This window comes from Protomyctophum bolini (assembly GCF_963924005.1).
Source record: "Protomyctophum bolini genome assembly, chromosome: 17".
Lineage (NCBI taxonomy): Eukaryota > Metazoa > Chordata > Actinopteri > Myctophiformes > Myctophidae > Protomyctophum > Protomyctophum bolini.
The window spans coordinates 6,588,286-6,615,210 of record NC_137878.1 but is presented as its reverse complement, the minus strand read 5'-3'; positions in this window follow the sequence as shown (position 1 = coordinate 6,615,210).

Genomic DNA, 26,925 nt, shown 5'->3' with positions numbered 1-26,925 from the left:
CAATTTTGTATTTGATTTTGTTCAAATTACAGATGAGGAGGTCACATGGAGGAAGTGGAGATGATGGTGATGGATAAATAAAATTCATAATAAAAATGGTAAGAACATTTTAGCACAGGAATAGAAATTAGAAAATGGCTGGGTTTTACCCACAGGGCAACTGTTAAATCATGGATCACAAGCCAGAGAAATGATTACGGTGAAAATAATTTATTTAATTAATTCTGTGATTTCAGACGAACTTTCGCTGGAGGAAGACCTATCGACTTCAAATGCAACCTCTGCTGGAAAAGCTACCACCAGTCGGGTTTCCCTGACCCTCTACTATACGCAACATCCAGACCTCAAGGAACGCACCCAGCTTTCCGTGCTTGGACATACAGACACGGGGACATACACACATTGCTACGCTCAGAAACTCCTGACTCCACTCAGAAGAGAATTGGTGTTTTAAAGACTTAAGCACTTAAACTTGAGAACTGATATGTCTTCTAAATCCTCATAGATTTTAGTTAAAACGTTTGCAGCAAAATAATATATATTTACAGATTTGTGCCACATTTTCACGATGTTTCAAAATGAGCAAACTCGTTTTCAACAGCTTACAGCTTTTTAAATAATGGTTAAAGTGGCTAAAACCACTGGATCTTGGACTTCAGTGACAGGGACCTGGGGTCTGAGAGCCGGAGACGTTGGACAGGGTGCATTTTGGAACTTCTGCTGGCGGCCACCACCAGTCAGGCTTCATAAAGGAAGGAAACGGACAGGCATGGCAGGCAGCTCATCAAATGGTGGTCCGTGGCTCAAATGCTGAATAACTTTGGCATGAAAAGGGTTCAAACCCACCGCTATAGGGGTTTCCAAATGGACTCTTGAATGTATGCTGCACTATTTCTTGCTCAAAAGGTGAATCTCGATTGTGTGTTCTGTTTATTGCTGTGTAACTGTTATTGCAACATTACTGGGCCTACATAACTAACTCCACACAGAATAGACTTGGTGTTTTATAGAAATTAAACTTGAGAACTGATTCCACAAAATGTCTTCTAAATCCTTGCAGTTTTTAGTTAAAACGTTCACTGTGTTTGGGCCACATTTTCACGATTTTTCAAAAATAGCAAATCTACAAGCTCGTGAGCCAACAATGATGCTTAAAGTGTTTGAATGGTATGACTGTTTTCTTGTATTCTAAACTTGGTTGTTTACATGTGCCTAAATTATTTCATTGTAACCTTTTTTTTTCCTAATAAAGAAACAAAATTAAGTATACATTTGCTACTTTATTATGTTTCTATAAATATGTGGGAGGGAGGTGAGCATGGGGGAGGAGGGGTGCGGGGTCGCAATATATATATGGGGGGGGGGGGGGGTGTTGTCATAAGACAGCTCCACGCTGTCCTGCTGCTGCCTTCGTTAGCTGACGTTCGAGTCGCGGCAGAGAAGCGGGGCGCCGGCTACACGCGCGTCGGCGCGCACGGCACACGCTGATCAAGAACGACGCGGCCACATGTTTAAATGTTGACCATGGATAATCATAGACTGTTTAAAGTAAGCTAATGTAACAGAGTTAAATAGTTCGTTAAATTGAGTTGTTCATGCCCACTATTGAGCAGTACCAGACATAGTTTTGTTGTTCAAACTAAGATATATATATATAGCACTTCCCTGCATATCACACTGTTTGTCCTAGTGGTGTTCCCGTAGCTGGCTCTGTATGTCCTAGTGGTGTTACCGGCGTAGCTACCTCAGTGGATTCCGTGTTCCTATGAGGTGAGAGGGCTCTTTGAAAACACTGATGTTATTTTATGTTTTTGTTATGAAATAGTGTTCATTTCAGCTGTAAATTGAAGCATGCAGTGTCTAATATACATATGACGTTGGGTCATTATGATAATATTAATCTGAGTGCAATGAATCTTTTTGTAAACAGCTTTTGGTTTATCACGGGGACTAGTGATGACGTCACGCAGTGTTAGCCTTTTTGCGCTAAAATAAAGTTTACTTTTTGTGTTGCCCACAGACAGTCTGAGGCTAAGCAGTGGACCAGTTCCAATAACAAATAAGTGTTTTATTTGTCTGTTCTTACAGGTATGTGCTATATATTGTACCAACTATAACTTGTTATAATGTATTGTTTTGATGGTAGTTCTTCTGTAATTGCAAACTCAATGTTGAGCCCAGTATGCTGCTATGTTATTCTCATTTCAATATTGTATTTGTATTTAAGAAGACCTCTTATAATAAAATGAAAACGAGTATTAGACAGATAAGCTACTGTTATTGGTCAGGCTAAAAAATAGTGGATTCCGTGTTCCTATGAGACAGTCTGAGGCTAAGCAGTGGACCAGTTCCAATAACAAATAAGTGTTTTATTTGTCTGTTCTTACAGAATAAACTGTCTCCTGAAGTTCCTGTTCGTGTCTTTGACTACTGAAAGAAGTCCGTTACACTAACTCATTAAACGTGTTGCACTCTAAAACAACAAACAACACAATCTGATTGCAATAGGGTTGTATAGCAAATGATAATTTACATTTGAGAAACAAGGAGATGCTTGTTTTAGAAATGAAGCATTGTTGAAGTAAGACAATCATTTGCATGACAATTCACACTGAAATCAAAACAACATTAGGGCAGGTATGGAACTAACAGCAAGAGTTCATGTTCAAACATGTAATGATGTGTTTCTCCTCTGTATCTTCTGTCTAGACTCCATGCACCCCCTTGTGTGTAAAGAGGAGGTATTCCCTGAGCAGCAGCAGGAGAGAACCTCCAGTCTTATCAAAGATGAACCAGAGTCTATACAGATTAAAGAAGAACAGGAGGAGAGAACCTCCAGTCTTATCAAAGATGAACCAGAGTCTCTACAGATTAAAGAAGAACATCAGGAGAGAACCTCCAGTCTTATCAAAGATGAACCAGAGTCTCTACAGATTAAAGAACAGCAGGAGAGAACCTCCAGTCTTATCAAAGATGAACCAGAGTCTCGACAGATTAAAGGAGAACAAGAGGAGAGAACCTCCAGTCTTATCAAAGATGAACCAGAGTCTCTACAGATTAAAGAAGAACAGCAGGAGAGAACCTCCAGTCTTATCAAAGATGAACCAGAGTCTCTACAGATTAAAGAAGAACAGCAGGAGAGAACCTCCAGTCTTATCAAAGATGAACCAGAGTCTCTACAGATTAAAGAACAGCAGGAGAGAACCTCCAGTCTTATCAAAGATGAACCAGAGTCTCGACAGATTAAAGGAGAACAAGAGGAGAGAACCTCCAGTCTGATCAAAGAGGAACCTGAGTATCCACAGATAAAAGGGGAACACGATGAGCTACTTCAAAGATCAGAGGAGGATGGAGGATCAACAGAGACATTACTATTAGTGAAACATGAAGATGGTGAAAACATGCTAACAGAACCTGTAGCCAGCACCTCATCTAAAAGCTTGGAAACACAAGCTGATGTAGAGGACTGTGGACCATCACAACCAACTAGTGATGATCAGCTCCTCTCTTCACACTGTTCTGAATCTGACATAACTGAAGACAGTGATGAGTGGGATGAGACCATGGATGACCAGTCAGGTTTAAACACACTGAAATCACACAATACACAACACATGGGAGGAAAGAGTTTGTCTTTGAGCAACATGCTGCTCCATGACCTCAAATCATCAAAGGAAAGTCACTCCATGAGGAGTCACACAGGTAAGCAATGTTTTAGTTGTGCAGATTGTGGTAAAATGTTTAATCGCAAGGACTATCTGAAGAACCACACAATGATTCATTCAGGGGAAAAGCCATTTGTTTGTACAGTGTGTGACAAAGGCTTTACTCAAAGGGGTAATCTAAAATCACACATGTTGACTCACACAGGGGAAAAGCCCTTTATGTGTACAGTGTGTGGCAAAGATTGTAGTCAAATGATTCATCTAAAAGTACACATGATGACTCATACAGGGGAAAAGCCCTTTACGTGTACAGTTTGTGGCAAAGAATGTAGCCTAAAGGGAAATTTAAAAGTACACATGTGGACTCACACAGGGGGGAAACCCTTTACGTGTACAGTTTGTGGCAAAGGCTGTACTCATAATGGGGAATTAAAAGCACACATGATGACCCATACAGGGGAAAAACCCTTTATGTGTACAGTTTGTGGCAAATGCTGTATTCATAATGGGGCATTAAAAGTACACATGGTGACTCACACAGGGGGAAAGCCCTTTATGTGTACAGTGTGTGGCAAAGTTTGTAGTCAAATGAGTCAACTAAAAGTACATATGATGACTCATACAGGGGAAAAGCCCTTTACGTGTACAGTTTGTGGCAAAGAATGTAGCCTAAAGGGAAATCTAAAAGTACACATGAGGACTCATACAGGGGAAAGGCCCTTTGTGTGTACAGTTTGTGGCAAGGGCTGTATTCATAATAGGGATTTAAAAGTACACATGAGGACTCATACAGGGGAAAAACCCTTTGAGTGTAACATTTGCAAAAAGGGCTTTACTCAGACTGGTAATCTAGAAACACACATGAAGACACACACAAAGAGGAAAAAGCTGTAAATGATGAGTGCTAATGAGAGGGGCGCTATGCCCCCATAGTGATGATTGGCTGAGCAAAGTATATATTGAAGATAAAAGTGAGGGCAGGATGACCAGTCTGGTTTAAACACACTGACACCTCAAAATACACAATGGGAGGACATCGTTTGTCTTTGAGCAACAAGCTGCTCCACGACCTCAAATCACCAAAAGAAAGTCACTCCATGAAGAGTCGCACGGGTAAGAAATGTTTTAGTTGTGCAGATTGTGGCAAAATGTTTAATCAGAAGGGACATCTGAAGACGCACACAGTTATTCATTCAGGGGAAAAGCCATTTGTTTGTACAGTGTGTGACAAAGGCTTTAATCAAAGGGGTATTCTAAAACGACACATGTTGACTCACACAGGGGAAAAACCTTTTACGTGTACAGTTTGTGGCAAGGGCTGCCGTCACACTGGGGAGTTAAATGTACACATGAGGACTCATACAGGGGAAAGGCCCTTTACGTGTACAGTTTGTGGCAAGGGCTGTATTCATAATTGGGCATTAAAAATACACATGTTGACTCATACAGGGGAAAAACCTTTTACGTGTACCGTTTGTGGCAAAGGCTGTATTCATAATGGGGAGTTAAATGTACACATGAGGACTCATACAGGGGAAAGGCCCTTTACGTGTACAGTTTGTGGCAAGGGCTGTATTCATAATGGGGCATTAAAAATGCACATGTTGACTCATACAGGGAAACCTTTTACGTGTACAGTTTGTGGCAAGGGCTGTCGTCACACTGGGGAGTTAAAAGTACACATGATGACTCATACAGGGGAAAAGACATTTGTTTGTACAGTGTGTGACAAAGGCTTTGTTCAAAAGTGTAATCTAAAATTACACATGGTGACTCACACAGGGGAAAAACCCTTTATGTGTACAGTGTGTGGCAAAGAATGTAGTCAAATAAGTAATCTAAATAGACATATGATGACTCATACAGGGGAAAGGCCCTTTACGTGTACAGTCTGTGGCAAGGGCTGTATTCATAATGGGGCATTAAAAATGCACATGTTGACTCATACAGGGAAACCTTTTACATGTACAGTTTGTGGCAAGGGCTGTCGTCACACTGGGGAGTTAAAAGTACACATGATGACTCATACAGGGGAAAAGCCATTTGTTTGTACAGTGTGTGACAAAGGCTTTGTTCAAAAGTGTAATCTAAAATTACACATGGTGACTCACACAGGGGAAAAACCCTTTATGTGTACAGTGTGTGGCAAAGAATGTAGTCAAATAAGTAATCTAAAGACACATATGATGACTCATACAGGGGAAAGGCCCTTTAAGTGTACAGTTTGTGGCAAAAGCTATACCCAGAATAAGCAATTAAAAATACACATGAAGACGTGTCTTAAAGAGGAAAAAGCTGTTAAATGATGAGTGTTTTTTCTTCTTCAAATAAGGCATTATGTTGACACGTAATGTCAATTATTCAGTTTAGTCCAGCTATATACATTATCAATTATTTTAATACATTTTCAACTAATAATGGCCAATTAAAAATACACATGATGACTCATACAGGCTAGGAGCCCTTTACATGTACATTTTGTGGCATGGGCTTTTCTCGAATGACTGATCTAAAAATACACATGACTCATACAGGAGAAAGGCCCTTTACGTGTACAGTTTGTGAAAAGGGCTTTAGTATGAATTGCAATCTAAAATCGCACATGAAGATGTGTCTTCAAGAGGAAAAAAGCTGTTACATGATAAGGGCTTTTTTCTTCAGAAAATGCTTTATGTTTACAATGTCAATTATCAGCAGTTTAGTCCAGCTTACATTAAACATGATGTACTATACTTTATTTTATTATTTGTATAATGACCTGCTGATACAGGTATAACAATGAGAATCAGTGTTTGCCCACATTCCACACCAATTAAATTGCCATATTCATGCACTAGTGGTGCAATTGTATAACTTTTCTTTGTGTGTTGACATGTGTTGTTTCTTCAAATAATGACTTAGTTTGATTATATGTTTAGATTATCTGTACTATGCTGTCTTCATAAAAATGTAACAGAACATATTTACTCTGTAAAAACACTGTCCGTAATTTCTTCTTTTTCAAATAAAGGGTTGACAGCTACACATATATTTTGTGTGTTCATTACATAAAGCTCATCACACACATGTGCTTCACCTTCAACTTGTACTGTGAACAATACAGTGACAAGAACTGCTTCGTTTTACATCCTGCATGCCAAACTATTACTATAAGGAACATGATAGGAGTATTAATTAAATTAAACGGTACACATATTTTACTTGAACTTTCTACTTTGAACATGACATGAGTAAGTCCTAATGTTACAGAGTCCATTGTACTTGTGACTACTTGTAGATCTAGTGTATAATAACAATAACAATTTTGTGCAAGGATGGTGACAAATCCCTTAGTCATACTGTGATGATGTTTAAAACTATGACAAAATAATAGTAGTTGTGGACGTGAGTTGATATGTTATCTGACAATTGGTATGAATGAAACATTATTTTTATATATATTTTTTTTATTGTACAATACCAGTGCATTATTATTTCTAGTCGTTGTTGTTTAGGAGCATGTCTGTCCCATTGTTAGTGGACAGGTGATAATGGGTTAGGGTGTGTAACCCTATTGCTGAATGGATCGACCAACTAATTTGCATGTGATCCTTTTAGTGTGATAAGTAGAGTGCAATGTGCATATAGCCTACTCCTACAGTATTGTGTGAATGGAGTGGAACATTGGATTGGGAATCATTTGCATTTAAATAATTTAGTCATGGACACTGGTGGATTACTACAATGACCATAATGCTTTGCTGCACTGTGGAGGTCACCTGGTAAAGGTTTGCTTTATGACCATATAGAATTAAAACATAGTATTCAGAGTAACATCTGGAACAAACTCCCTGAAAACTGCAGCTCTGCAACAACTCTATTATTTTTACCACATCTAAAAACATCATCATGCATGCCTGTTTGCTGCTGCCTTTCATTGAGATTGTGTCATTATTATTCTATTCTTGTATTTCCCCCATTCATGTTAGTGTGACTGTTAAACTAGCATTAACAACAGAATCAAGTGGTAAATAATAATTTATTTAAATGTTGACCATGGATAATCATAAACTGTTTAAAGTAAGCTAATGTAACAGTTAAATAGTTAGTTACATTGAGTTGTTCATGCCCACTATTGAGCAGTACCAGACATAGTTTTGTTGTTCAAACTAAGATATATTTATAGCACTTTGGTTCACTGCATATCACACTGTTTGTCCTAGTGGTGTTCCCGTAGCTGCCGCTCTGTATGTCCTAGTGGTGTTACCGTAGCTACCGCAGTGGATTCCGTGTTCCTATGAGGTGAGAGGGCTCTTTGAAAACACTGATGTTATTTTATGTTTTTGTTATGAAATAGTGTTCATTTCAGCTGTAAATTGAAGCATACAGTGTCTAATATACATATGACGTTGGGTCATTATGATAATATTAATCTGAGTGCAATGAATCTTTTTGTAAACAGCTTTCGTTAATCACGGGGACTATCCCAGCTAGCAAGTCATGGCGCGCCGCCGGCGCGAGGCGGTACACGCGCGCCGCCGATCGTGTCCTCCGCCGGGCGCGTGCCGCGATGTGGGCGCGTCGTTCTTGATCAGCGTGGGCCGCGCCGGTGTGAGTACCAGATCTCTGTGGCTGCCAGATGTCTGTGGGGTCCTTCGCGCATGAGACGCACGTCATCACGTATCACGTACGCTCTAGCAGACAGCGTACGCTCTAGCAGACAGCGTACGCTCTAAACAGAGCTAACCTGTTAGCTCTGCCTTGTCTATCTTCTATTTAGCATAATCGTTTCAGGAATTTAACATCACAATGCAACGTTTGGTACTCCGATATCATGTATTATTAGTCAGTTAAATTAACAATGATTTTACAATATAAATTGTGGTCTCAGAGATATAAATGCCATTAAATGGGGCTCCGTAGCCTGTTGCATGTCAAACTGAGGGTGCTTCTTTGAAATTAAACTGGTTGAGAATCACTGCTACAACTGTAAAAATCTTCTCTTATGGGGGTCCCTGCAATATATTTAAAAAATGGGGGTCCGCATGAATGATAAGATCAATGTGGGGGTACTTGGCATAAAAAAGTTTGGGAATCACTGGTCTTGAGAACCTATTGATATATATTTTCCCATAAATTGGTTATTGCTGGACACTGCCAGAAACGGTGGCTTTCTAAACATAATTGAGCTATAGATAGTCAGTCAGTCTGGTCAAGCTGGTCAGATAGACCTATTTGTTACAGCAGATCTGCTAGCTCACAATGTTGTGATCTTGTAGATCTGCTCATTTCATATAGGCAATGTATGTAGGGTAAAAGGTTAATAATTAGATGTCATACTGTGCAGATTGTAGATTGTACTGCTGATTGGACTGTAGGCCTATTCACATGCAAGTAACTTTAGGCAAAAGTGTCACAAAGCAACAAAAAAAAGCACTGGTGGTAGTACTATATCATACTGTATGATAATACAGATAATACAGTATGATATAGTACTGACTGTCTGACTGTCTGTCTGTCTGCCTGCCTGTCTGTCTGTCTGCCTGCCTGCCTGGGTGTCTGTCTGTCTGTCTGTCTGTCTGTCTGTCTGTTGTCTGCCTGCCTGCCTGCCTGCCTGTCTGTCTGTCTGTCTGTCTGTCTGTCTGTCTGTCTGTCTGTTGTCTGCCTGCCTGCCTGCCTGCCTGCCTGCCTGCCTGCCTGCCTGGGTGTCTGTCTGTCTGTCTGTCTGTCTGTCTGTCTGTCTGTCTGTCTGTCTGTCTGTTGTCTGCCTGCCTGCCTGCCTGCCTGCCTGCCTGCCTGCCTGCCTGCCTGGGTGTCTGTCTGTCTGTCTGTCTGTCTGTCTGTCTGTCTGTCTGTCTGTCTGTCTGTCTGTCTGTTGTCTGCCTGCCTGCCTGCCTGCCTGCCTGGGTGTCTGTCTGTCTGTCTGTCTGTCTGTCTGTCTGTCTGTCTGTCTGTCTGTCTGTCTGAAAGTGCCACTACACTCTCCAGTTGGCGGGTCAGCAGTGATTGGCCAAGTGACTCCTCCAGGCTTTCAGCTATAGACGAATCCACAGAGTGACGCCCCGGGCGCATTACACTTATTACACTACACTATTACACGTATTACACTATGCTATTACACTACTACACTTATTACACTGTGCTATTACACTTATCATAGTTCATAGTATCATTACACATGTCATAGCAGCATCCACCCACCTGGGAGGTACCAACATGGATCATGAATCGTTCAATAAATGAACGATTAAATAAAATAAGCAGAAAGTGTGCTACAATGTGCCACAACATAGTGAAAACCTTCTTTTTTATTGATGATGTGTTATGCCTCATTCATACTTTGTCACACCACAGCGGCGCATGACGACAATAGCCAACCTACAAGCTCACAACACCTCCATTTGATATGCATTGTGAGTTTGAAGGTCTGTTATTTTTGCGTGCGACAGAATACATTAGGCAATTATTTTCAACAGAAATTCAAATACATATTTGAGGTGCAGCAGGAGGCACCAGGACTGGAGGTGCAGCAGGAGGAGGACTGAGCTGGTTGAGTGGCAGAAATTGCTGAGAATAGGCCGGGCTTAGCTGGGGAAGAGTAGGGTGTGAATGCACCACCTGAACCGGTGTGCATATGACATGTGTAATGATACTATGAACTATGATAAGTGTAATAGCACAGTGTAATAAGTGTAGTAGTGTAATAGCATAGTGTAATAAGTGTAGTAGTGTAATTGCATAGTGTAATAAGTGTAGTAGTGTAATAGCGCAGTGTAATAAGTGTAGTGTAATAGCATAGTGTAATAAGTGTAGTAGTGTAATAGCGTAGTGTAATAAGTGTGGTGGTGTAATAGCGTAGTGTAATAGCATAGTGTAATACGTGTAATAGTGTAGTGTAATAAGTGTAATGCGCCCGGGGCGTCACTCTGTGGATTCGTCTATAGCTGAAAGCCTGGAGGAGTCACTTGGCCAATCACTGCTGACCCGCCAACTGGAGAGTGTAGTGGCACTTTCAGACAGACAGACAGACAGACAGACAGACAGACAGACAGACAGACAGACACCCAGGCAGGCAGGCAGACAGACAGACAGGCAGGCAGACAGACAGTCAGACAGTCAGTACTATATCATACTGTATTATCTGTATTATCATATGTCATACAGTATGATATAGTACTACCACCAGTGCTTTTTTTTGTTGCTTTGTGACACTTTTGCCTAAAGTTACTTGCATGTGAATAGGCCTACAGTCCAATCAGCAGTACAATCTACAATCTGCACAGTATGACATCTAATTATTAACCTTTTACCCTACATACATTGCCTATATGAAATGAGCAGATCTACAAGATCACAACATTGTGAGCTAGCAGATCTGCTGTAACAAATAGGTCTATCTGACCAGCTTGACCAGACTGACTGACTATCTATAGCTCAATTATGTTTAGAAAGCCACCGTTTCTGGCAGTGTCCAGCAATAACCAATTTATGGGAAAATATATATCAATAGGTTCTCAAGACCAGTGATTCCCAAACTTTTTTATGCCAAGTACCCCCACATTGATCTTATCATTCATGCGGACCCCCATTTTTTAAATATATTGCAGGGACCCCCATAAGAGAAGATTTTTACAGTTGTAGCAGTGATTCTCAACCAGTTTAATTTCAAAGAAGCACCCTCAGTTTGACATGCAACAGGCTACGGAGCCCCATTTAATGGCATTTATATCTCTGAGACCACAATTTATATTGTAAAATCATTGTTAATTTAACTGACTAATAATACATGATATCGGAGTACCAAACGTTGCATTGTGATGTTAAATTCCTGAAACGATTATGCTAAATAGAAGATAGACAAGGCAGAGCTAACAGGTTAGCTCTGTTTAGAGCGTACGCTGTCTGCTAGAGCGTACGCTGTCTGCTAGAGCGTACGCTGTCTGCTAGAGCGTACGTGATACGTGATGACGTGGGTCTCATGCGCGAAGGACCCCACAGACATCTGGCAGCCACAGAGATCTGGTACTCACACCGGCCGTCGCGTGTGTAGCCCATAGAGTATTAAAAGGATAGAGACTAAACTGGCGCGAAGCTCCGCCCCCATCGCTATTCATGTCAGTGGAAGTTGCTCAGTGGCGTTTTGAAGCACCCGGAAGGCTACTGGAAGTACCGTCTATTTGCTGATCCAGCATTTCACTTCCGCATTTGGACAAAAAATTTGGTGTCCAAATGCGGAAGTGCAGCTGGGCTTTAACATTGAGCGCTCGGTTGCACGGGGTTTCCTCGTCAAGAATCCACGGGTCCGCCTGCAGTCCTTCCTCTTACCACTAGGGACCAGCGCTTCAACATTGGAGTGCCTAGCTGGCCCCTTGGGGTGTAGCCGGCGCCCGCTTCTCTGCCGCGACTCGAACGTCAGCTACGGACGGCAGCAGCAGGACAGCATGGAGCTGTCTTATTACACCCCCCCCCCCCATATATATTGCGACCCCGCACCCCTCCTCCCCCATGCTCACCTCCCCCCCACGTATTTATAGAAACATAATAAAGCAGCAAATGCATACTTAATTTTGTTTCTTTATTAGGAAAAAAAAGGTTACAATGAAATAATTTAGACAGCCATTAAACATAGGCACATAGAAAAAATATGTAAACAACCAAGTTTAGAATACAAGTGGTTGATTTTTATGTCATTTTGCTGAGAATGCACTTTAAGACCACTCTTTGAGAACCACTGGCTTCTAAAATCTATAAAACAGTAAAACACCAACTTTCCTGAAACCACCAGAACATTTTTCTGAAAAACCTATGTTTCTATATTAGTGGTTCTCAAATTATGTTATGTCAAGGACCCCAGAAATATTATGAAATTGGCCGCAGACACCTACAGTATCTGGAAATATCTTGTTCCAGGGACTACCCAGAAGTAGCCCCACAAGCAGAACCCAATGGTAGTAAAGTTTCTGACATTTTTAAGACTTTATACCATGGGGTCCTGGTCCAGGGCCGGCTGCCACCTGGTATGCACACATAAATACATGTAAACACGTTTGTGTTTTACGACGTTTTTTCCTGTGATGGCTTCTGAATGTGCAAACTATAAGTACCTATACATACCTCTGAGATTATCTCCTGTTTTGCGGAAGCCGTTAAGTATTTTTAATCTATGTTTGATTAAAAATGTCGCTTCTTCCTACCTTGTTTATTGACACCTCATTGTACCGCCTATCTGGCTAGCTAGTGGCGCTATAGCTATGAGGTATGTATAGGTACTTATAGTTCGCACATTCAGAAGCCATCACAAGAAAAAACGTCGTCATAGTGCGCAGATCGACTTAACGCAGAGTTTGTTTATGTCCGCGTTCCAACATCCCCATTCGAACATTTTGTAATGTCCAGGAACCCTACCTAAAGCTCCAAATTTCATAAAAGCTTTATGGAGGGTTCCGAGAGGGGCTAACCCAGAAGCAAAGATGAGTTAAAAACGTTTGCTCTGAAACAATATATATTCAAAGATTTGCACATTTTCAGGATAAAACTAAATAGCAGACCTAAAAGCTCGTAGCGTGGTCCCTGGAACAACATATTTTCAGATTGGAGTAAATCGTTCGAACACCAATGATACAGAAACATCTAGACTTTTCAGAAAACAGTCATACCATTTAAACACTTTAACCATAATTTTAAAAGCCGTTAGATTGTTGGCAGATCTACAAGCTCATGAGCTTGTAGATTTGCTATCGAAAAATCGTGAAAATGTGGCCCAAACACAGTAAACGTTTTAACTAAAATCTGCAAGGATTTAGAAATTTTGTGGAATCAGTTCTCAAGTTTAACTTCTATAAAACACCAAGTCTATTCTGTGTGGAGTTAGTTATGTAGGCCCAGTAATGTTGCAATAACAGTTACACAGCAATAAACAGAACACAAAATCGAGATTCACCTTTTGAGCAAGAAATCGTGCAGCATACATTCAAGAGTCCATTTGGAAACCCCTATAGCGGTGGGTTTGAACCCTTTTCATGCCAAAGTTATTCAGCATTTGAGCCACGGACCACCGTTTGATGAGCTGCCTGCCGTGCCTGTCCGTTTCCTTCCTTTATGAAGCCTGACTGGTGGTGGCCGCCACCAGAAGTTCCAAAATGCACCCTGTCCAACGTCTCCGGCTCTCAGACCCCAGGTCCCCCTCACTGAAGTCCAAGATCCCCTGGTTTTAGCCACTTTAACCATTATTTAAAAAGATGTAAGCTGTTGAAAACGAGCTTGTAGATTTGCTAATTTTGAAACATCGTGAAAATGTGGCACAAATCTGTAAATATATATTCTTTTGCAGCAAACGTTTTAACTAAAATCTGTGAGGATTTAGAAGACGTATCAGTTCAAGTTTAAGTGCTTAAGTCTTTAAAACACCAATTCTCTTCTGAGTGGAGTCAGTATGTGTCTGTATGTCCGAGCACGGAAAGCTGGGTGCGTTCCTTGAGGTCTGGATGTTGCGTATAGTAGAGGGTCAGGGAAACCCGACTGGTGGTAGCCTTTCCAGCAGAGGTTGCATTTTAATTCGATAGGTCTTCCTCCAGCGAAAGTTCGTCTGAAATCACAGAATTAATTAAATAAATGATTTTCACCTTAATCATTTCTCTGGCTTGTGATCCATGACTTAACAGTTGCCCTGTGGGTAAAACCCAGCCATTTTCTAATTTCTATTCATGTGCTAAAATGTGACATGTGACAAAATGTGAAAATGTTCTTACCATTTTTATTATCCATTTTATTTATCCATCACCATCATCTCCACTTCCTCCATGTGACCTCCTCATCTGTAATTTGAACAAAATCAAATACAAAATTGATATGGATTGCATTTGTATAGGGCTCACAACACATGAGCTTGTAGACAGACTATTTTCACCATGCAACCAAGTGTAAATGCAGGCATTCTGAAAAGAAGTCTGTTACACTAACTCATTAAACGTGTTGCACTCTCACTGCAACATAATCTCACTGCATATCACACTGTTTGTCCTAGTGGTGTTCCCGTAGCTGCCGCTCTGTATGTCCTAGTGGTGTTACCGTAGCTACCTCAGTGGATTCCGTGTTCCTATGAGGTGAGAGGGCTCTTTGAAAACACTGATGTTATTTTATGTTTTTGTTATGAAATAGTGTTCATTTCAGCTGTAAATTGAAGCATACAGTGTCTAATATACATATGACGTTGGGTCATTATGATAATATTAATCTGATTGCAATGAATCTTTGAACAGCTTTTGGTTTATCACGGGGACTAGTGATGACGTCATGCAGTGTTCTAGTTTTTTTGCGCTAAAATAAAGTTGACTTTTTGTGTTGCCCACAGACAGTCTGAGGCTAAGCAGTGGACCAGTTCCAATAACAAATAAGTGTTTTATTTGTCTGTTCTTACAGGTATGTGCTATATATATTGTACCAACTATAACTTGTTATAATTTATTGTTTTGATGGTAGTTCTTCTGTAATTGCAAACTCAATGTTGAGCCCAGTATGCTGCTATGTTATTCTCATTTCAATATTGTATTTGTATTTAAGAAGACCTCTTATAATAAAATGAAAACGAGTATTAGACAGGTAAGCTACTGTTAGGCTAAAAAATAGTGGATTCTGTGTTCCTATGAGACAGTCTGAGGCTAAGCAGTGGACCAGTTCCAATAACAAATAAGTGTTTTATTTGTCTGTTCTTACAGAATAAACTGTCCCCTGAAGTTCCTGTTCGTGTCTTTGACTACTAAAAGAAGTCCGTTACACTAACTCATTACGTGTTGCACTCTAAAACAACAAACAACACAATCTGATAGCAGTAGGGTTGTATAGCAAATGATAATTTACATTTGAGAAACAATGAGATGCTTGTTTTAGAAATGAAGCATTGTTGAAGTAAGACAATCATTTGCATGACAATTCACACTGAAATCAAAACAACACTAGGGCAGGTATGGAACTAACAGCAAGAGTTCATGTTCAAACATGTAATGATGTGTTTCTCCTCTGTATCTTCTGTCTAGACTCCATGCACCCCATTGTGTGTAAAGAGGAGGTATTCCCTGAGCAGCAGCAGGAGAGAACCTCCAGTCTTATCAAAGATGAACCAGTCTCTACAGATTAAAGAAGAACAGCAGGAGAGAACCTCCAGTCTTATCAAAGATGAACCAGAGTCTCTACGGATTAAAGAAGAACAGGAGGAGAGAACCTCCAGTCTTATCAAAGATGAACCAGAGTCTCTACAGATTAAAGAAGAACAGCAGGAGAGAACCTCCAGTCTTATCAAAGATGAACCAGAGTCTCTACAGATTAAAGAACAGCAGGAGAGAACCTCCAGTCTTATCAAAGATGAACCAGAGTCTCCACAGATTAAAGAAGAACAGGAGGAGAGAACCTCCAGTCTGATCAAAGAGGAACCAGAGTATCCACAGATTAAAGGGGAACACGATGAGCCACTTCAAAGATCAGAGGAGGATGGTGGATCAACAGAGACATTACTATTAGTGAAACATGAAGATGATGAAAACATGCTAACAGAACCTGTAGCCAGCACCTCATCTAAAAGCATGCAAACACAAGCTGATGTAGAGGACTGTGGACCATCACAACCAACTAGTGATGATCAGCTCCTCTCTTCACACTGTTCTGAATCTGACATCACTGAAGACAGTGATGAGTGGGATGAGACCACGGGTGACCAGTCTGGTTTAAACACACGGAAATCTCACAATACACAACACATGGGAGGAAAGCGTTTGTCTTTGAGCAACAACCTGCTCCATGACCTCAAATCACCAAAAGAAAGTCACTCCATGAAGAGTCACACAGGTAAGGAATGTTTTAGTTGTGCAGATTGTGGCAAAATGTTTCATCAGAAGGGACATCTGAAGTCGCACACAATGATTCATTCAGGGGAAATGCCATTTGTTTGTACAGTTTGTGACAAAGGCTTTAATCAAAGGGGTAGTCTAAAACGACACATGTTGACTCACACAGGGGAAAAGCCCTTTACGTGTACAGTTTGTGAAAAAGGCTTTAGTCAAACGTGTGATCTAACAAGACACATGAGCACTCATACAGGGGAAAAGCCCTTTACGTGTACAGTTTGTGGCAAGGGCTGCCGTCACACTGGGGAGTTAAATGTACACATGAGGACTCATACAGGGGAAAGGCCCTTTACGTGTACATTTTGTGGCAAGGGCTGTATTCATAATGGGGCATTAAAAATGCACATGTTGACTCATACAGGGAAACCTTTTACGTGTACAGTTTGTGGCAAGGGCTGTCGTCACACTGGGGAGTTAAAAGTACACATGATGACTCATACAGGGGAAAAGACATTTGTTTGTACAGTGTGTGACAAAGGCTTTGTTCAAAAGTGTAATCTAAAATTACACATGGTGACTCACACAATGGAAAAACCCTTTATGTGTACAGTGTGTGGCAAAGAATGTAGACAAATACGTGATCTAAATACACATATGATGACTCATACAGGGGAAAGGCCCTTTTTGTGTACAGTTTGTGGCAAGGGCTGCCGTCAAACTGGGGAGTTAAATGTACACATGAGGACTCATACAGGGGAAAGGCCCTTTACGTGTACAGTTTGTGGCAAGGGCTGCCGTCACACTGGGGAGTTAAATGTACACATGAGGACTCATACAGGGGAAAGGCCCTTTGCGTGTACAGTTTGTGGCAAGGGCTGTATTCATAATGGGGCATTAAAAATACACATGTTGACTCATACAGGGGAAAGGCCTTTTACATGTACAGTTTGTGGCAAGGGCTGCCGTCACACTGGGGAGTTAAATGTACACATGAGGACTCATACAGGGGGAAAACCCTTTATGTGTACAGTGTGTGGCAAAGAATGTAGTCAAATAAGTAATCTAAAGGCACATATGATGACTCATACAGGGGAAAGGCCCTTTAAGTGTACAGTTTGTGGCAAAAGCTATACCCAGAATAAGCAATTAAAAATACACATGAAGACGTGTCTTAAAGAGGAAAAAGCTGTTAAATGATGAGTGTTTTTTCTTCTTCAAATAAGGCATTATGTTGACACGTAATGTCAATTATTCAGTTTAGTCCAGCTATATACATTATCAATTATTTTAATACATTTTCAACTCATAATGGCCAATTAAAAATACACATGGTGACTCATACAGGCTAGGAGCCCTTTACATGTACATTTTGTGGCATGGGCTTTTCTCGAATGACTGATCTAAAAATACACATGACTCATACAGGAGAAAGGCCCTTTACGTGTACAGTTTGTGAAAAGGGCTTTAGTATGAATTGCAATCTAAAATCGCACATGAAGATGTGTCTTCAAGAGGAAAAAAGCTGTTACATGATAAGGGCTTTTTTCTTCAGAAAATGCATTATGTTGACAATGTCAATTATCAGCAGTTTAGTCCAGCTTACATTAAACATGATGTACTATACTTTATTTTATTATTTGTATAATGACCTGCTGATACAGTACACATTCCACACCAATTAAATTGCCATATTCATGCACTAGTGGTGCAATTGTATAACTTTGTGTTGACATGTGTTGTTTGGACTAGCATATTATCATAATGTATTTCAATCTAATCACTTGGTTTTTTTGTGCAAATAATGACTTAGTTTGATTATATGTTTAGATTATCTGTACTATGCTGTCTTCATAAAAATGTAACAGAACATATTTACTCTGTAAAAACACTGTCCGTAATTTCTTCTTTTTCAAATAAAGGGTTGACAGCTACACATATATTTTGTGTGTTCATTACATAAAGCTCATCACACACATGTGCTTCACCTTCAACTTGTACTGTGAACAATACAGTGACAAGAACTGCTTCGTTTTACATCCTGCATGCCAAACTATTACTATAAGGAACATGATAGGAGTATTAATTAAATTAAACGGTACACATATTTTACTTGAACTTTCTACTTTGAACATGACATGAGTAAGTCCTAATGTTACAGAGTCCATTGTACTTGTGACTACTTGTAGATCTAGTGTATAATAACAATAACAATTTTGTGCAAGGATGGTGACACATCCCTTAGTCATACTGTGATGATGTTTAAAACTATGACAAAATAATAGTAGTTGTGGACGTGAGTTGATATGTTATCTGACAATTGGTATGAATGAAACATTATTTTTATATATTTTTTTTAATGTACAATACCAGTGCATTATTATTTCTAGTCGTTGTTGTTTAGGAGCATGTCTGTCCCATTGTTAGTGGACAGGTGATAATGGGTTAGGGTGTGTAACCCTATTGCTGAATGGATCGACCAACTAATTTGCATGTGATCCTTTTAGTGTGATAAGTAGAGTGCAATGTGCATATAGCCTACTCCTACAGTATTGTGTGAATGGAGTGGAACATTGGATTGGGAATCATTTGCATTTAAATAATTTAGTCATGGACACTGGTGGATTACTACAATGACCATAATGCTTTGCTGCACTGTGGAGGTCACCTGGTAAAGGTTTGCTTTATGACCATATAGAATTAAAACATAGTATTCAGAGTAACATCTGGAACAAACTCCCTGAAAACTGCAGCTCTGCAACAACTCTGTTATTTTTACCACATCTAAAAACATCATCATGCATGCCTGTTTGCTGCTGCCTTTCATTGAGATTGTGTCATTATTATTCTATTCTTGTATTTCCCCCATTCATGTTAGTGTGACTGTTAAACTAGCATTAACAACAGAATCAAGTGGTAAATAATAATTTATTTAAATGTTGACCATGGATAATCATAAACTGTTTAAAGTAAGCTAATGTAACAGTTAAATAGTTAGTTACATTGAGTTGTTCATGCCCACTATTGAGCAGTACCAGACATAGTTTTGTTGTTCAAACTAAGATATATTTATAGCACTTTGGTTCACTGCATATCACACTGTTTGTCCTAGTGGTGTTCCCGTAGCTGCCGCTCTGTATGTCCTAGTGGTGTTACCGTAGCTACCGCAGTGGATTCCGTGTTCCTATGAGGTGAGAGGGCTCTTTGAAAACACTGATGTTATTTTATGTTTTTGTTATGAAATAGTGTTCATTTCAGCTGTAAATTGAAGCATACAGTGTCTAATATACATATGACGTTGGGTCATTATGATAATATTAATCTGAGTGCAATGAATCTTTTTGTAAACAGCTTTCGTTAATCACGGGGACTATCCCAGCTAGCAAGTCATGGCGCGCCGCCGGCGCGAGGCGGTACACGCGCGCCGCCGATCGTGTCCTCCGCCGGGCGCGTGCCGCGATGTGGGCGCGTCGTTCTTGATCAGCGTGGGCCGCGCCGGCCGTCGCGTGTGTAGCCCATAGAGTATTAAAAGGATAGAGACTAAACTGGCGCGAAGCTCCGCCCCCATCGCTATTCATGTCAGTGGAAGTTGCTCAGTGGCGTTTTGAAGCAGCCGGAAGGCTACTGGAAGTACCGTCTATTTGCTGATCCAGCATTTCACTTCCGCATTTGGACAAAAAATTTGGTGTCCAAATGCGGAAGTGCAGCTGGGCTTTAACATTGAGCGCTCGGTTGCACGGGGTTTCCTCGTCAAGAATCCACGGGTCCGCCTGCAGTCCTTCCTCTTACCACTAGGGACCAGCGCTTCAACATTGGAGTGCCTAGCTGGCCCCTTGGGGTGTAGCCGGCGCCCGCTTCTCTGCCGCGACTCGAACGTCAGCTACGGACGGCAGCAGCAGGACAGCATGGAGCTGTCTTATTACACCCCCCCCATATATATTGCGACCCCGCACCCCTCCTCCCCCATGCTCACCTCCCCCCCACGTATTTATAGAAACATAATAAAGCAGCAAATGCATACTTAATTTTGTTTCTTTATTAGGAAAAAAAAGGTTACAATGAAATAATTTAGACAGCCATTAAACATAGGCACATAGAAAAAATATGTAAACAACCAAGTTTAGAATACAAGTGGTTGATTTTTATGTCATTTTGCTGAGAATGCACTTTAAGACCACTCTTTGAGAACCACTGGCTTCTAAAATCTATAAAACAGTAAAACACCAACTTTCCTGAAACCACCAGAACATTTTTCTGAAAAACCTATGTTTCTATATTAGTGGTTCTCAAATTATGTTATGTCAAGGACCCCAGAAATATAATGAAATTGGCCGCAGACACCTACAGTATCTGAAAATATGTTGTTCCAGGGACTACCCAGAAGTAGCCCCACAAGCAGAACCCAATGGTAGTAAAGTTTCTGACATTTTTAGGACTTTATACCATGGGGTCCTGGTCCAGGGCCGGCTGCCACCTGGTATGCACACATAAATACATGTAAACACGTTTGTGTTTTACGACGTTTTTTTCTGTGATGGCTTCTGAATGTGCAAACTATAAGTACCTATACATACCTCGCATATGTCGCTTCTTCCTACCAGGGCACCAGACTAACTTTTTTCACCACCGTCCCGGAACCCTCCCAAAATACAATTTGAACCGTCCCGAAGTAAATGTATACCGTCCCGGGAAATAAATGTACAAAAAGCACCACTCAAATTGTGAAATTAATAACTGTATTCCTATTGTAATAGAAATACAATTAAGCCAAACAAATAATGTACTGCATGTATTGAATACATGCAGTACATTAATTGTCTGGCTTCATGTTTCTTCTGTAGATACACTGATTTAGTCAAAATGCTCCCAGATGAAAAATAGGGCTTGGTTAAAAATGTTAATCGAATTAATCAGAGGCTTTGTAATTAATTAATCTAAATTAATCACATTTTAATCGCATTAACCTGAGAACAGTGATTTTTATTTTCAAATGGATTGTTATTTTGGTGTAGGCTGATCAAGACCAACAGATAACGTGCAGCAATGCAGGTATATTAATACTCAAATGTCTATTACATGGTTGGCATGAGAAAACAAATAAAAACAACTTTATTAGGGGGAATACTAAGACGAAGGATCAATAAATAATAATAATAAATACAATCAATGTGGAATGAGAGCGTTTTGGTTTTGGGGTGTGCATTCCACAGTGCATTAGAAAACATCTGTTGCTTCAGATGATTATATACCAACATATTATTTAATGTCGACGCCAGCTAGCAAGCCTAGCATGGAAGCTAACGTTAAACGTTGGTGTAGTGTAGCCCCATGTCCATATGGAACCTTTCTGTGGCACACAACCATGGTCTTATCCACGCTTCCAACCGATAGTTTTTCAATCTAAATGTCTCATCCACGGGGCAAAAGCAATATAATTCCTATGATTCCGTTGGGTGAATGTAGTGTGTGCGTTGTTGTTGTTGTCAACGGGAGGCATACTAGTTTGGTCCGACAGAGCATTGGTTGACGGCGCGGCAAATTCTCATGCTGCTCATCGCTGCACACGAAATGCGCATTTTCAGTGTAAAAACTCCTCTCGTCCCGAAACCGTCCCGGATGAGATACATTTACGTCCCAAATAGATATTTTACAGTCCCCGGGACGCCGTTAATCTTGAGCCCTGCTTCCTACCTTGTTTATTGACACCTCATTGTACCGCCTATCTGGCTAGCTAGTGGCGCTATAGCTATGAGGTATGTATAGGTACTTATAGTTCGCACATTCAGAAGCCATCACAAGAAAAAACGTCGTCATAGTGCGCAGATCGACTTAACGCAGAGTTTGTTTATGTCCGCGTTCCAACATCCCCATTCGAACATTTTGTAATGTCCAGGAACCCTACCTAAAGCTCCAAATTTCATAAAAGCTTTATGGAGGGTTCCGAGAGGGGCTAACCCAGAAGCAAAGATGAGTTAAAAACGTTTGCTCTGAAACAATATATATTCAAAGATTTGCACATTTTCAGGATAAAACTAAATAGCAGACCTAAAAGCTCGTAGCGCGGTCCCTGGAACAACATATTTTCAGATTGGAGTAAATCGTTCCAACACCAATGATACAGAAACATCTAGACTTTTCAGAAAACAGTCATACCATTAAACACTTTAACCATAATTTTAAAAGCCGTTAGATTGTTGGCAGATCTACAAGATCATGAGCTTGTAGATTTGCTATCGAAAAATCGTGAAAATGTGGCCCAAACACAGTGAACGTTTTAACTAAAATCTGCAAGGATTTAGACATTTTGTGGAATCAGTTCTCAAGTTTAACTTCTATAAAACACCAAGTCTATTCTGTGTGGAGTTAGTTATGTAGGCCCAGTAATGTTGCAATAACAGTTACACAGCAATAAACAGAACACAAAATCGAGATTCACCTTTTGAGCAAGAAATCGTGCAGCATACATTCAAGAGTCCATTTGGAAACCCCTATAGCGGTGGGTTTGAACCCTTTTCATGCCAAAGTTATTCAGCATTTGAGCCTGTCCGTTTCCTTCCTTTATGAAGCCTGACTGGTGGTGGCCGCCAGCAGAAGTTCCAAAATGCACCCTGTCCAACTCTCCGGCTCTCAGACCCCAGGTCCCCGTCACTGAAGTCCAAGATCCCCTGGTTTTAGCCACTTTAACCATTATTTAAAAAGATGTAAGCTGTTGAAAACGAGCTTGTAGATTTGCTAATTTTGAAACATCGTGAAAATGTGGCACAAATCTGTAAATATATATTATTTTGCAGCAAACGTTTTAACTAAAATCTGTGAGGATTTAGAAGACGTATCAGTTCAAGTTTAAGTGCTTAAGTCTTTAAAACACCAATTATCTTCTGAGTGGAGTCAGTATGTGTCTGTATGTCCGAGCACGGAAAGCTGGGTGCGTTCCTTGAGGTCTGGATGTTGCGTATAGTAGAGGGTCAGGGAAACCCGACTGGTGGTAGCCTTTCCAGCAGAGGTTGCATTTGAATTCGATAGGTCTTCCTCCAGCGAAAGTTCGTCTGAAATCACAGAATTAATTAAATAAATTATTTTCACCTTAATCATTTCTCTGGCTTGTGATCCATGACTTAACAGTTGCCCTGTGGGTAAAACCCAGTGACAAAATGTGAAAATGTTCTTACCATTTTTATTATCCATTTTATTTATCCATCACCATCATCTCCACTTCCTCCATGTGACCTCCTCATCTGTAATTTGAACAAAATCAAATACAAAATTGATATGGATTGCATTTGTATAGGGCTCACAACACGTGAGCTTGTAGACAGACTATTTTCACCATGCAACCAAGTGTAAATGCAGGCATTCTGAAAAGAAGTCTGTTACACTAACTCATTAAACGTGTTGCACTCTAAAACAACAAACAACACAATCTGATAGCAATAAGGTTGTATAGCAAATGATAATTTACATTTGAGAAACAAGGAGATGCTTTGTTTTTGTTGAAGTAAGACAATCATTTGCATGACACTTCACACTGAAATCAAAACAACATTAGGGCAGGTATGGAATTAACAGCAAGAGTTCATGTTCAAACATGTAATGATGTGTTTCTCCTCTGTATCTTCTGTCTAGACTCCATGCACCCCATTGTGTGTAAAGAGGAGGTATTCCCTGAGCAGCAGCAGGAGAGAACCTCCAGTCTTATCAAAGATGAACCAGTCTCTACAGATTAAAGAAGAACAGGAGGAGAGAACCTACAGTCTTATCAAAGATGAACCAGAGTCTCTACAGATTAAAGAAAAACACGAGGAGAGAACCTCCAGTCTTATCAAAGATGAACCAGAGTCTCTACAGATTAAAGAAAAACAGGAGGAGAGAACCTCCAGTCTTATCAAAGAGGAACCAGAGTATCCACAGATTAAAGGGGAACACGATGAGCTACTTCAAACATCAGAGGAGGATGGTGGATCAACAGAGACATTACTATTAGTGAAACATGAAGATGGTGAAAACATGCTAACAGAACCTGTAGCCAGCACCTCATCTAAAAGCATGCAAACACAAGCTGATGTAGAGGACTGTGGACCATCACAACCAACTAGTGATGATCAGCTCCTCTCTTCACACTGTTCTGAATCTGACATCACTGAAGACAGTGATGAGTGGGATGAGACCATGGATGACCAGTCTGGTTTAAACACACTGAAATCTCACAATTCACAACACATGGTAGGAAAGAGTTTGTCTTTGAGCAACAAGCTGCTCCATGACCTCAAATCACCCAAACAAAGTAACTCCATGAGTCAAATAGGTAAGAAATGTTTTAGTTGTGCAGATTGTGGTAAAATGTTTAATCGCAAGGAACATATGAAGAAGCACACAATGATTCATTCAGGGGAAAAGCCATTTGTTTGTACAGTGTGTGACAAAGGCTTTAATCAAAGGGGTAGTCTAAAATTACACATGTTTACTCACACAGGGGAAAAACCCTTTACGTGTACAGTTTGTGGCAGAGGCTTTAGTCTAAAGGGTAATCTAAAATCACACATGACGACTCATACAGGGGAAAAAACAAAAGAAACAGAGACAGGTAAATGTTTTAGCTGTGCAGATTGTGGCAAAATGTTTAATCAGAAGGAACATCTGAAGAAGCACACAGTGATTCATTCAGGGGAAAAGCCATTTGCCTGCACAGTTTGCAGCACTTGCTTTAGTCAAAATAGTGATCTAAAACGTCACATGAGGACTCATACAGGGGAAAGGCCCTTTATGTGTACAGTCTGTGGCAAGGGCTGCCGTCAAACATGGGAGTTAAAAGTACACATGATGACTCATACAGGGGAAAAGACATTTGTTTGTACAGTGTGTGACAAAGGCTTTGTTCAAAAGTGTAATCTAAAATTACACATGATGACTCACACAGGGGAAAAACCCTTTATGTGTACAGTTTGTGGCAAGGGCTGCATTCAAAATTGGGCATTAAAAATACACATGTTGACTCATACAGGGGAAAAACCTTTTACGTGTACCGTTTGTGGCAAGGGCTGTCGTCACACTGGGGAGTTAAATGTACACATGACGACTCATACAGGTAAGAAATGTTTTAGCTGTGCAGATTGTGGTAAAATGTTTAATCTGAAGGAACATCTGAAGAAGCACACAGTGATTCATTCAGGGGAAAAGCCATTTGCCTGCACAGTTTGCAGCACTTGCTTTAGTCAAAATAGTGATCTTAAACGTCACATGATGAGTCACACAGGGGAAAGGCCCATTACTTGTACTGTTTGTGGCAAAGGCTTTGTTCATAGGGGCGATCTAAAAAAACACATGATGAGTCACACAGGGGAAAGGCCCTTTACGTGTACAGTTTGTGGCAAAGGCTATACTCAGAATGGGAAATTAAAAATACACATGAAGACGTGTCTTAAAGAGGAAAAAGCTGTTAAATGATGAGTGTTTTTTCTTCTTCAAATAAGGCATTATGTTGACACGTAATGTCAATTATTCAGTTTCGTCCAGCTATATACATTAAACATGGACTATACATCAATTATTTTAATCAATTTTCAACTCATAATGGCCAATTAAAAATACACATGGTGACTCATACAGGCTAGGAGCCCTTTACATGTACATTTTGTGGCATGGGCTTTTCTCGAATGACTGATCTAAAAATACACATGACTCATACAGGGGAAAGGCCCTTTACTTGTACAGTTTGTGAAAAGGGCTTTAGTATGAATTGCAATCTAAAATCGCACATGAAGATGTGTCTTCAAGAAGAAAAAGCTGTTAAATGATAAGGCCTTTTTTCTTCAGAAAATGCATTATGTTGACAATGTCAATTATCAGCAGTTTAGTCCAGCTTACATTAAACATGATGTACTATACTTTATTTTATTATTTGTATAATGACCTGCTGATACAGTACACATTCCACACCAATTAAATTGCCATATTCATGCACTAGTGGTGCAATTGTATAACTGTGTGTTGACATGTGTTGTTTGGACTAGCATATTATCATAATGTATTTCAATCTAATCACTTGGTTTTTTTGTGCAAATAATGACTTAGTTTGATTATATGTTTAGATTATCTGTACTATGCTGTCTTCATAAAAATGTAACAGAACATATTTACTCTGTAAAAACACTGTCCGTAATTTCTTCTTTTTCAAATAAAGGGTTGACAGCTACACATATATTTTGTGTGTTCATTACATAAAGCTCATCACACACATGTGCTTCAACTTCTACTGTGAACAATACAGTGACAAGAACTGCTTCATTTTACATCATGCATGCCAAACTATTACTATAAGGAACATATAGGTATATAGGTAGGTAGATAGTCCGTATTAATTAAATTCAACAGTACACATATTTTACTTGAACTTTCTACTTTGAACATGACAGGAGTAAGTCCTAATGTTACAGAGTGCATACTGTCCATTG